This window comes from Panicum virgatum, chromosome 4N (assembly GCF_016808335.1).
Source record: "Panicum virgatum strain AP13 chromosome 4N, P.virgatum_v5, whole genome shotgun sequence".
NCBI lineage: Eukaryota > Viridiplantae > Streptophyta > Magnoliopsida > Poales > Poaceae > Panicum > Panicum virgatum.
The window spans coordinates 34,840,080-34,852,124 of record NC_053148.1 but is presented as its reverse complement, the minus strand read 5'-3'; the positions used below and the strand labels follow the sequence as shown (position 1 = coordinate 34,852,124).

The 12,045-nt window shown below is 50.9% G+C and overlaps 1 long non-coding RNA gene across 1 annotated transcript; it reads left to right on the top strand.

Moving 5' to 3' along the window:
* Positions 1–1,320: 1,320 nt before the first annotated feature.
* LOC120669516 lies at positions 1,321–1,827 on the top strand. The gene is made up of 3 exons (XR_005672681.1): positions 1,321–1,375; positions 1,449–1,622; positions 1,772–1,827. It is a non-coding gene; the product is annotated as an uncharacterized LOC120669516 (long non-coding RNA).
* Positions 1,828–12,045: the final 10,218 nt, after the last annotated feature.

Below are 12,045 nucleotides of genomic sequence, written 5' to 3'. Positions count from 1 at the left end.
GTATCGCGGTGAATACGAGAACTTGGAAGCTTGTCCTGTTTGCAACGCATTGCGGTATAAGATTAGGCGAGATGATCCAGGTGATGTTGATGGGCAGCCGGTAAAGAAGAGAGTTCCCGCAAAGTTGGTGTGGTACTTCCCTATAATACCACGTCTGAAGCGCTTTTTCAAAAACAAGGATAACGCTAAGTTGATGCGGTGGCACAAAGAAGACCGTAAGGAGGATCACATGATCAGACACCCAGCAGATGGGTCCCAGTGGAGAAATCTTAACCGAGAGTATCCTCAATTTGACAACGACCCAAGAAATATAAGATTTGCTCTAAGTACTGATGGAATGAATCCGTACGGTGAGTTTGGCAGCGCTCATAGTACATGGCCTGTGACCCTATGTATGTTCAACCTTCCTCCTTGGTTGTGCCTGAAGCGTAAGTTCATCATGATGCCGGTGCTTATAGAAGGGCCAAAAGAACCTGGCAACGACATTGATGTGTTCCTACAACCCTTGATGGATGATCTATTACTACTCTGGAAAGAAGAAGGTGTACGTGTGTGGGATGAGTATAAACAGGAGTCCTTCAACCTCCGAGCTTTGCTTTTTGTATGCATCAATGATTGGCCTGCACTTGCAAAACTTTCGGGACAGTCGAACATGGGATACATGGCCTGCACCCACTGTTATGATGAGACCGATAGCATTTATTTGAAACACTGTAAGAAGTGCGTATACATGGGCCATCGTCGATTTCTTCCAACCGATCACCCCCTAAGAACCGAAGGGAAGCATTTCAAAGGAGAGCCCGAAACTCGTCCTAAGCCTCTATTTCGTAATGGAAAGCGTGTGTTCTCGATGATCAAGGATGTGAAGGTAGTATTTGGAAAGGGTCCCGGTAGGCAACCTGTTCCCAAGGATGACCAGGGACATGTTCCAATGTGGAAGAAGAAGTCTATATTGTGGAACCTACCTTATTGGCAAGTCTTACAGGTTCGCAATGCAATTGATGTGATGCATCTGTCGAAGAATCTTTGCGTAAACCTACTAGGATTCCTGGGAGTGGATGATATTGCAAACTGATCTAACAAGGGCTCAATTGCTTGGGGAGGCCCTACAGAATGCCCGCGGCAGGAAAAAGTTTGTACTTGGTGAACCTTTGATATGGCCAGAGTTGCTACCATTCCTACCAACGAGAATGGCCGAGTTACACAAATGGTATGCCGTGCAATCTAAAGCTAGTAAATTAGAGATGTTCCCAGCTCGGATTAAAGATGAGCATTTCTGGCGGGGGGCAGATGATGTACATATCGAGTTTGCATCACTCTACGATTTATACCATCAAGATGCCCTTCACAAGTCACTCGTCAGTGTATGGTGCATGTACGTATTGTCTCTCATTTCATTATTTTAGCCTTGAGTGTTGATTGATCCCCGTTTTTCTTGTGTCCCGTAGGTCAAAAATTCAAATTTGCCGAAAGAAGAACTTTCATAACGTCGGGTTCTTCGACCCCGATATTATACACGAGAAATCGCTAGCGCTAAATCCTGGAGACATAGTCAATGTTATATACAGGGGGTTGCGTAAAAATAGCATGTGTCCCTTCATTCTCTTGCCATACAACCATCAGTGAGTCGTTCTTTGTTAGACTTTTTTTCAATCCCTTCGTATTAATAATACCATTTAATAACTATTATAATCAACATTAATTGGTTATGCGTATGTATATGCACAGCTTTCATTGGATATTGCTTTGTATTCGGATTGAGGAGCACAAGGTCTTGGTGTACGACTCGTTAAGGCAAGATAAATCAAAGTACCAAGATATCATCGAGGTGGTAAATACTGCATGGAGTCGCTACCTCCACAAACACATAGGCTTGCCCATAGGTGAAATCGAGCCTCTTCATTGGGTGACTGATTTTCCGGTATGAATATACTCTCGCTACTAATGTCATTCGCAATAAACATCAAAAAAATTCTATATCGTAACCCACATTTGTCCATAGTGTTGGAGACAGGGCCAAGGAAACAACTTATGTGGATACTACGTATGCGAGTGGATCAACTCTTTTGCAAGTGAAAAAGGGCAAATGACAGTGGATGCATTCAATGTACGTGAGCACAATCACATCTGCTCATTATTTTATTTCATTATTTTTTATTCTCATGTTTTTATCGAAAAATGTGACAGCGTTGGCGGATGAAAGAAGAACTCATTGAAATCGCTCGGATCAGGGCAATTCAAGAAGCTATATGCAGATTTCTACTCGATGAAGTCATAAATCCTAAGGGCGAATTTCATGGCGATCTCCGTCTAAGCGTCGCCCAAGAAGATCCGACGACGAGGAAGCTGATACGTTATTATAGTTGATGTAATATCTCATGTACTTTTGAACTCCTAAGTGTTCCATACATGACATATAATATATATATATAAATATATAATGTTAGTGTAATATGCTGTTCTAATAATACTGTGCAATGCAAAGAGTACGACTATGTAGTCACATACGCTAGAAATACGCATAGCCATACGTATAAAAACGAAAAGAAAAGAAACATAAAGAAGAAAAAACATTTAGTGCCGGCTAGTTATATCAGCCGGCACTAACCTTGCTGTCAGAACTCGGGCGGGGGCGGGCACGTTAGTGCCGGCTGGTATTACGGACCGGCACTAACATACGCACGTTAGTGCCGGTCAGAGTAGCCGGCACTAACGTCTGTCACGTTAGTGCCGGCCATTTAGTGCCGGCCACAGGGACCGGCACTAAGCCGTCCTGTGACCGGCACTAATGTGCCTTTCTCCAACAGTGAACAAAGCGTAACGCTGTGCTTTTAGAAGGAGTAGCAGTATGACATATTCTGCCATGTCACGTGATTGTTCAGACAATGCCACACCCTTCCATGATATTTTCATAAGAGTGATATTAGCCTTCTAGAGTAAAGCAGCCACGCCCTTCCATGATATTTGCATAAGAGTGATATTAGCCTTCTAGAGTAAAGTAGATGAAACATGCTAATTGAGATTAATGATTAGCAGGAAGCCAGGAACATTTGACATTGAAAAAAACTCAATGAACTTTAACGTAGTAGGCCAACCACGAACCAACCTAGTGAATAAATCACTAGACTTTCTTCTTAATACATTGATACGTAGCTCTCCTGCATGTTCGAGAAAATAAATCACTAGACCAAATGTACCACAGTCTTATTACATATCAAGTTGTTTAGAAAGTGAATGACATACCTGGGGAAGCAATTTTACTATGAATGCTAGCTGTGAATATTTTATATGTAGTTTGTAGAAGAGTATTTGCATATTTGCTGGTATGGTATACTTGATTTTATGGAGAAAAAAATTCTAAAAAGGGATTACTTTAGAATATGTAGCTTTCCGATCTTTGTTGAGAGTTACTTGACCTGCAGTTGCAGCGAGAATTGTATAGGACTTTGCGCTAAAATTGTAGGTCATCAGCAGAAGATCATTAGAGTTTACTCAATCCTTTCAAGTATCAAGATAGGGCATACCATTAAAAAAGTCCCTCAATTGCCTTGTTTGAGAATGAAACATTTGCATCCAAAGAATGAACCAATCAGTGAATGGCATGGAGTGCAAAAGCAAGCTAACAGCAATGTAGAACAAGATAAAGATGACTACTTTTGCAACCTTGTTGCAGAGAATGAGCATGTTAGTGTGGATGAGGAGGTCCTGTACCTAGATGATGCACCTGTCCATGTGGTTGCTTGCTGCAATAAAGAGAATGATAAGGAGTACTATTCTGATGATGATAGTGAGGATGTAAGTGAGATGGAGATGGAGTCTGAATTTGAAGTAGAGGTTGATGAGGACATATTAAGCCATGAGGCAGATCATATCCCAAATGTAGAGTACGACAAGGAAGACCCACCAATGTCAGTAGGTACCTCATATCCTAGCATGAAAGAGTTTAAGTTGGCACTTTCTTAGCATGCTATAAAAAATGAATTTGAGTACAATACGGCAAAGAGTGCACCACACAGATTCAGGGAAAAATTTTCATGGAGGGATAAAGATAAGGGCCCATAGAAGCTATATGCTTCAAAAAGAGATGATAATGGCACTGTAATCATAATTTTTAAAACATGCAGATTTGTACTTTTTTTATTATGTTCTTGTAGCTAATTTGTTTAAGTATCCTTTTGTAGGTAAGAAGAACCCTAGTGCTCATGAGTGCTCTAGTACAAGAAGGAAGAAGACGGTGAAGAATGTTAGCAACCATTGGGTATGTACTAAGGTCAAAGATTGGCTCATTGCTGATGCAACTCTTGGAGCTTCTGAATTGCAGAAGAAACTGAAAGAGTACCACAAGATGAGCATCCACTACAAGAGGGTGTACATGGGCAAAGAGCTAGCATTAAGGCAACTTTATGGTGATTGGGATAGTAGCTTTGACAATTTATTCAGGTTTAAGGCACAAGTTGAGAGAAAATGCCCTGAAAGCATAGTATTTATTGACCATCATACAATAAATGGGAAGATCAGATTTAGAAGGTTTTTCTTTGCCTTGAAACCTTCCATTGAGGGGTTCCTTAGTGGTTGCAGGCCATACTTAGCTATAGATAGTACTTTTCTGACCGGCAGTTCAAGGGGCAACATGCTAGTGCTTCAGCTGTAGATGGTCATAATTGGTTGTTTCCTGTTTGCTTTGGAGTTTTTGATTCAGAGACAAATGAGAATTGGATCTAGTTCATGCAGCATCTTAGACATGCTATAGGATCACCTAGGGGTCTAGCTATATGCGCTGACTGTGGGCAGGCAGTGATGACAGGGTTGGTGAAGTGTTCCCAGAGGCAGAACATAGAGAATTCATAGAGATGGCAACGAGTACGTACCTGACGGGTAGTGGCCACCCATACCCGCCAGGATTAAGTTTTACCTGTTGGGTTACCCGTACCCGTACATGGGTAGAAAAATACTTCCATACCCATACCCGCACATGTAATTTTTACCCAACGGGTAACCCATACCCGAAAGCATACTCGAGAATTACATATAAATATCACACATTCACATTAAAAATAAATCATTCCAAACTAAATTGGAGTTAGTGTGGATTATGATTTCAGGGAGGATTCAACAATATATATACTAGGAGGGTTTAATTGGATTTGGCCAAATTCATGGGCCATATGGGCTAAGATGAGTTAGGCACTTAGGATGGCTTGTTTTTTTCCGGGTATTTCTTACCCGCGGGTACCCGATGGGTATAAGATTTTGCTCAATAATGTACCCACGGGTAGAAAACTCATTCCATACCTGTCTTCTTATCGGGTAAATCCTGTCGGGAACTCGGGTTTTGGGTACCCATTGCCACCTTGAAGAATGCATGTTTCACCTAGTGTTGTCGGGTACCACAATCAGGGGCACCCTGATCTAGGGACTAAAATGCCCTCAAAGGCTCAAAAACGCAATTAGGCAATCGGGCCCACTGTGCCAGCCACCTCGTCAGACTCTGCTGTCATGGCGAATCCAAGTGAGCCGTCTTCCTCCGATCCGAAGGGGAAGAAGGACTACTCGACGGCAATCCTGGAGAGGAAGAAGTCACCGAAGCCACCAATGATGATAACTCTATTGTCACTCTGCACCCGGACACCATGGAGTTCCCCCAACTCTTCCACAGCACCCAGATCCTCTCAAGACTCAGAAGAGGCCCAACACGCACTCAGCCCACGGCCCAACTCCGCGGTACGGCCCGTCCGAGACCCCCTCGAACCCGCGGAACGATCTCCGCCTCGCTCGAGGCCTCCCCGCCGAGGCTTCCAGTGGCGCGCTCCATCTCCGCCTCGCTTAAGGGTAGGACGCTTACCCTCGGAAAGCAAGCCAACTCCGCCTCGCTCCAGACCCCCTCAACCGAGCCCTCCGCGGGGCCTCGACACAAGGGGAGACTCCGCCTCGCTCGAGGCCACCCTTGGCCGACGGAACAAGCAACCCATCTGCTCACCCACCCGACTGACAGAGGCATTTAATGCCAACTGCTCCACCGCAAAGCGCAGAGTCAGACGGCGTCAGGCCGCCGTGCCGCACAGCGGGTGTGACCGGAGTCCCGTCCGCCAACTCCGGTCACTGTGCCGCCATCCCCGGCACTGTTCCGACCCTTTGGGAACCTGCAACGCCCTGTGCAGACATGCCTGACGCTGTTCCCGCCACTATGCTGCCAACTCCCCATACTTTCTCCTCTGCAGGACCCTCGGCGAGCATGGGCGCAACCCTCGGATGATGTACGGACCTTGACCAGCGCAAGACCACCGTCAGCAGAACCCTCGTCGCTCCTCCAGGTGAAGCGCGGAGGACGGTACTCTCTACAGTGACCGCCACGCCGCCCACAGGAGTCATCAGGACGCCGGCGCGATCTCCGCAAGGCTAAAGAACTGCCCAGGACGACAGCCATGCCCGGCGCCATACTCTCCAGTGCTCCACAGTGTACTTTCTACAGCAACCGTCTACTGCACCCCCCGATTCGGGGAGAAGACGACGACTTCAGAGATTTCCCGTACATGTACTCAGCCCCTCCTTGTGTCTATAAAAGGAGGAGGCGGACTCCTTCCCAAGGGGACCTCTCTCTGATTGCTCACGCAACCAACGCAACACACACAATTCTCAGCACGCACACGCTCTCCAAAGCTCGATATTGGCACTCGCCTCAATCATCTTCTCCTCTAGCAGAGACTTGGGAGATTCCTTCCCTCTCTCGCCTCACTTGTACTCCCCTACTACAGGCACTCTGGTGCAAGATAATACAGTGCACTCGCACACCCCTGCTGGACGTACGGCCCCATGGCCAGAACCAGGATAAAGCCTTGCGTTACTGTGTTACCTCTTGCATCAACCATCTAGGGCGGGGACTCGCAGCATCGATTACTAGTTGACGCCAGGCCACGAGGTCTGGACACCGACAGTTGGCGCGCCAAGTAGGGGGCGCTGCGTCACTTTTTGTCTTTCGTTCCCTCTTATTTCCTAGATGGCAGACGGGCCAAGCCTGCTCCTGCCAGGCACGGTGCTCCGGTTCGGGATCCTTGAGTTCATCGCGACCGGCAACGATTACGACATGGACGTCCTCCCACCATAGGCCAACCCCGACACTCCGACTCCACCGCCCCGGCGCAAGAGGCGCTCGGGTCAGCGCGCATGGAGCGGCGCAGAGCGGGTCGCCTCAGCTCCCCCATGCGGGTCGAGGCTGGCGTGCCGCAGCCTGTCGCCGTAGCGGAGGACGTCACCCCTTCACCACCAAATGCAGTCACGGTGCCTCCCAAGGAGGGCGCGGCTACACCGTCACCCTTTCCCTTTGGGCTGCGCACTCCCAATGCGGTCTATGCTTCGTCAGTCAGCACTAACCTGAGCGTGTACGAGGATCTGCCATGTCACCACCTCATCTCGATCCGCAACCTCATCACGTCATCACCCGACGACACCTACCCCGACACTACGGATGAGGCGTACTTCTTCGTGGAAAACTGCGCGGCCTCAGAGTGGGACTACTCCGGGATCCGCAACCTCGACGTTTTCCTATTGTTTCAGGCTGCGGCGGACTACTGCCTGACCTGCTCTGACAACTCTAGCAAGGGGGATTACGATACTACTCAGGAGTGCTTCGTGGTCGAGCTGGCGTATGGGCAGATCGACGACGCACCGAGCGACGATGACAATGACATGAGAAACCCATCGACAAACCCAGCGGTGGTACCTGCAGCACCCGGGCCAGCCGCTTCGGCAAGCTCGGTGGTGCGGCAGGTGCAGTTGGCGCAACTCCAGGAGCTTGAGGCCAAGCTTGAGGTGGAGCGTCGGCAGACACAGAAGCTACGCGCCGCTCTCGAGCAAGAACGCACTGGGCGCGGTGCGAGTGCTCGAGCGGCGGGACGTATCGCTCTGGAGCGGATCCTGGTTGACTATGACATCGACAACCCACTAGACCTGAATAGGGCTAGCCAAAAGCTCGCCGCTGCGGCTTACCTGCTCCGAGCGATGCCCGAACCCTCTACGCCCGAAGGATGCAATTTGCGCAAGGAGGTACGGATACTCATCGAGTAGGCTGCAGTGCACCAGGCCGAGAGTTCTGCGTCTCGCATGCGTCCAGCGCCCTCGGCAAGAGCCAGTGGTACCGCACGACAAGACCATGAGGCCTCGATGAACACCCCACCGGGGGACAGGGGGAAGGCACCCTCGATACGCCCGGCGGCTGAGGCGAAAGCACCCTCCGTGCACGATCGCGTCCAGATGCCTCCTGTAAAGGAGCGCATCCGGGACACGCGTGGGCACACCAACGACGGCGACGCCCACAACGTCATCAACGGGAAGAAGTACAACCCTCGACGTGGGGGACGGATCGACCCCGAGCACAACAAAGGCGTATCCCCGGAACCTCCAGGCACCCGTGTGTTCAGCCAGGAAATCCGTACTGCTCCATTCCCCCCACGCTTTCATCAACCCACCACCCTCACCAAGTACTCGGGAGAGACCGATCCCGGGCTCTAGCTCAACGACTACCGCCTGGCTTGCCAGCTGGGCGGCGTGACAAACGACGCCGTGATCATCCGCAACCTTCCTCTACACCTCGCGGACTCTACGCGGACATGGCTCGAACACCTTCCCGCGAGCCAGATCCACGACAGGGACGACCTGGTCAGGATCTTCGTGGGCAATTTCCAGGGTACTTACTTGCGCCCTGGGAACTCCTGGGATCTCCGAGGGTGTCAACAGCAACCCATCGAATCCCTGCACGACTACATCTGATGCTTCTCCAAGCAGTGTACTGAACTCCCCAACGTCACAGACTCCGAAGTCATCAGCGCCTTCCTGTAGGGCACAACGTGCAGGAGCCTGGTGCACGAACTTGGACGGAGCCCTCCCTCCAGCGCGAACGACCTATTTGACGTCGCCACCAATTTCACATCCGACGAAGATGCGGTTGGTGCCATCTTCGACGGCAAGACGACAAAGCGCAAGGAGGATGCGCCCGCGGAGGGCAGCAGCAAAACCAAGGCCCCCGCAAAGAAGCTGAAGCGAGGGAAGAAAGGAAAGAAGAAAGGCCCACAGAACCAGCACGGTCAGGGACAAGAGGAGGACTCCGACGAGGCCCTCGCCGTCTCCCCCGATCGCAAAGGTCCCCGAGGCCCCCCCTCGGGGCGGTGGCAGCTTGTTCGATGATATGCTCAAGAAGTCGTGCTCTTATCACAAGGGCTCAGTCAACCACACCGTCGAGCAGTGCGACATGCTCCGCAAGTACTACAACCGTGTCGCATGCAAGGACGAGGACAAGAAGAAGGATGCGGACGACAAGGGTGGAGACGGTTTCCCCGCGGTGGAGAACGCGTTCTTCATCTTCGGCGGACCGACGGCGAACATGACCTCTCGACAGTGCAACCGCGAGTGCCAAGAAGTCTTCTCCGTCCAGAAGGCCACGTCATCCTACCTCGACAAGTCGGAGGACACCATCTCCTTCGGCCGCGAGTACCACCCCGACTACATCCCGAATCTGGGACAGTACCCGCTCGTTGTCGACCCATCATCGGCAACACACGGTTCTCCAAGGTGCTCATGGATGGAGGCAGCAGCCTCAACATCATATATGCGCACACCTTGGAGCTCATCGGGATCGGATTGGAAAATCTATGCCCCAGCAAGTCCAACCCCTCGGTCAGATCGATCTGCCCGTCTACTTCGACACTGCGGCCAACTTCCGTAAGGAGGTACTCACCTTTGAGGTGGCGGGGTTCAAAGGAGCATACCACGCCATTCTACGGCGTCCGTGCTACAACCAAGTTCATGACGATCCCCAACTACACCTACCTCAAGATGAAGATGCTGGGTCTGAAGGGCATAATCACCGTCGGTCCCTCGTTCGTGCACGCCTACGAGTGCGGCATCGAGTGCGTCGAGCACACCGAGGCGCTGGCTGTGGACGAGGCCTTCGCCGTGGACTTGGAGAAGATGGCGAACGAGGCCATGGACTCCACGCAGCGGCACGCGGGCAGCTTCGAGTCTGCCGAGGCTACCAAGGACGTACCCCTCGACCCGAACAACCCCAACGGCGAGGCGCTGAAGGTCAGCGCTACCCTCGACAACAAATAGGAAGTGGTACTCGTCGATTTCCTCTGCGCCAACATAGATATCTTCGTGTGGAGCCCCTCAGACATGCCTGGCATACCGAGGGAGGTCACCGAGCACTCCCTTGACATCCAGCCCAACTCCAAGCCGGTGAAACAGCGCTTGCGACGCATCGACGAGCTCAAGCGCAGGGCGATTGGCGAGGAGGTGCACAAGCTTTTGGCGGTCAGATTCATCAAGGAGGTATTCCATCCCGAGTGTCTAGCTAATCCTGTATTAGTTAAGAAAAAGAATGGGAAATGGAGGATGTGTGTTGACTATACTGATCTAAATAAAGCATGTCCTAATGTTCCTTTTCCTTTGCCACATATTGATCAAATAGTTGATTTGACTGCGGGATGCGAACTTTTATCCTTTCTTGATGCCTATTCGGGTTACCATCAAATAAAGATAAAAGAGTCCGACCAGCTCGTGACTTCTTTTATCACTCATTTCGGCATGTACTGCTACGTCATGATGCCATTTGGCCTTAGAAATGCCGGTGCCACATACCAGCGATGTATGCTCCACGTATTTAAGGATCATATTGGGCGAATCGTAGAAGCATATGTCGACGACATCGTTGTAAAATCCAGGAAGGCGGACGACCTGGTAGCCGATCTCATTACCGCTTTCGATTGCCTTAGAGCCAAAGGGGTAAAGCTCAACCCAGAAAAATGCGTGTTCGGGGTGCCTCGTGGCATGCTCTTGGGCTTCATCGTTTCCCAGCGAGGCATTAAACCCAACCCTGAGAAAGTCTCGGCCATCACTCGGATGGGACCGATCCGAGACCTAAAGGGGGTGCAGAGGGTCATGGGTTGCCTAGCAGCCCTCAGCCGCTTCATCTCGCGCCTCGGCGAGAAAGGCTTGCCTCTGTATCGGCTCCTAAGGAAAACCGAGCGCTTTTCATGGACCCCCGAGGCTCAGGAAGCCCTTGACAAGCTCAAGGCGTCGCTCACTCATGCTCCAGTTCTAACAACACCAATGGGTAGCGAGCCCCTCTACCTATACGTTGCCGCAACGACCCAAGTGGTCAGCGTAACCATCGTTGTGGAAAGACAAGAGGGACATGCTCTGCCCGTCCAAAGGCCGGTGTACTTCATCAGTGAAGTACTGCCTGAAACCAAGATGCGGTATCCACACATCCCAAAGCTGCTATACGCAGTGGTCTTGGCCAGGCGCAAGCTGCGCCACTACTTCGAGGCTCATCCTGTAACTGTGGTCTCATCTTTCCCTCTGGGTGAGATAGTCCACAATCGGGAAGTCATGGGTAGGATGGCCAAGTGGTCCGTGGAACTGATGGGAGAGGCTCTCGCTTCTGCACTGTGCAAGGCGGTCAAATCTCAAGTCTTGGCAGATTTCATTGCTGAGTGGACCAACACTTAGCTGACCCCACCGCAGATCCAAGCAGAATGCTAGATGATGTACTTCAACGGGTCAGTGATGAAAACTGGAGCAGGCGCGGGCCTCCTCTTCGTCTCACCCCTCCAAGTGCACATGCGCTACGTGGTGCACTTGCATTTCCCGGCGTCCAATAAAATGGCTGAATATGAGGCCCTCCTCAGTGGCCTCCGCATCGCCATCGAGTTAGGAGTCAAGCATCTCGACGTCCGGGGAGACTCTTAGCTCGTCATCGACTAGGTAATGAAGGAGTCCAGCTGCCACGACGCGAAGATGGAGGTGTACTGCAACGCAGTACGTCGCCTCGAGTACAAGTTCGATGAGCTCGAACTCAACCACATTGCACGCAAGTACAACGAGGAAGCGGATGAGCTGGCTAAGATCGCGTCAGGGCGGACCACCGTCCCCCCGAACGTCTTCGCCCGCGACCTCGCCAAACCATCCGTCGACTTCAAGAATCCAGTGGAAGCCACCGGGGCAGCACCCGAACCCTCGGGGGCTGCAACCGCCGAGCCCTCGGCCAAAGAC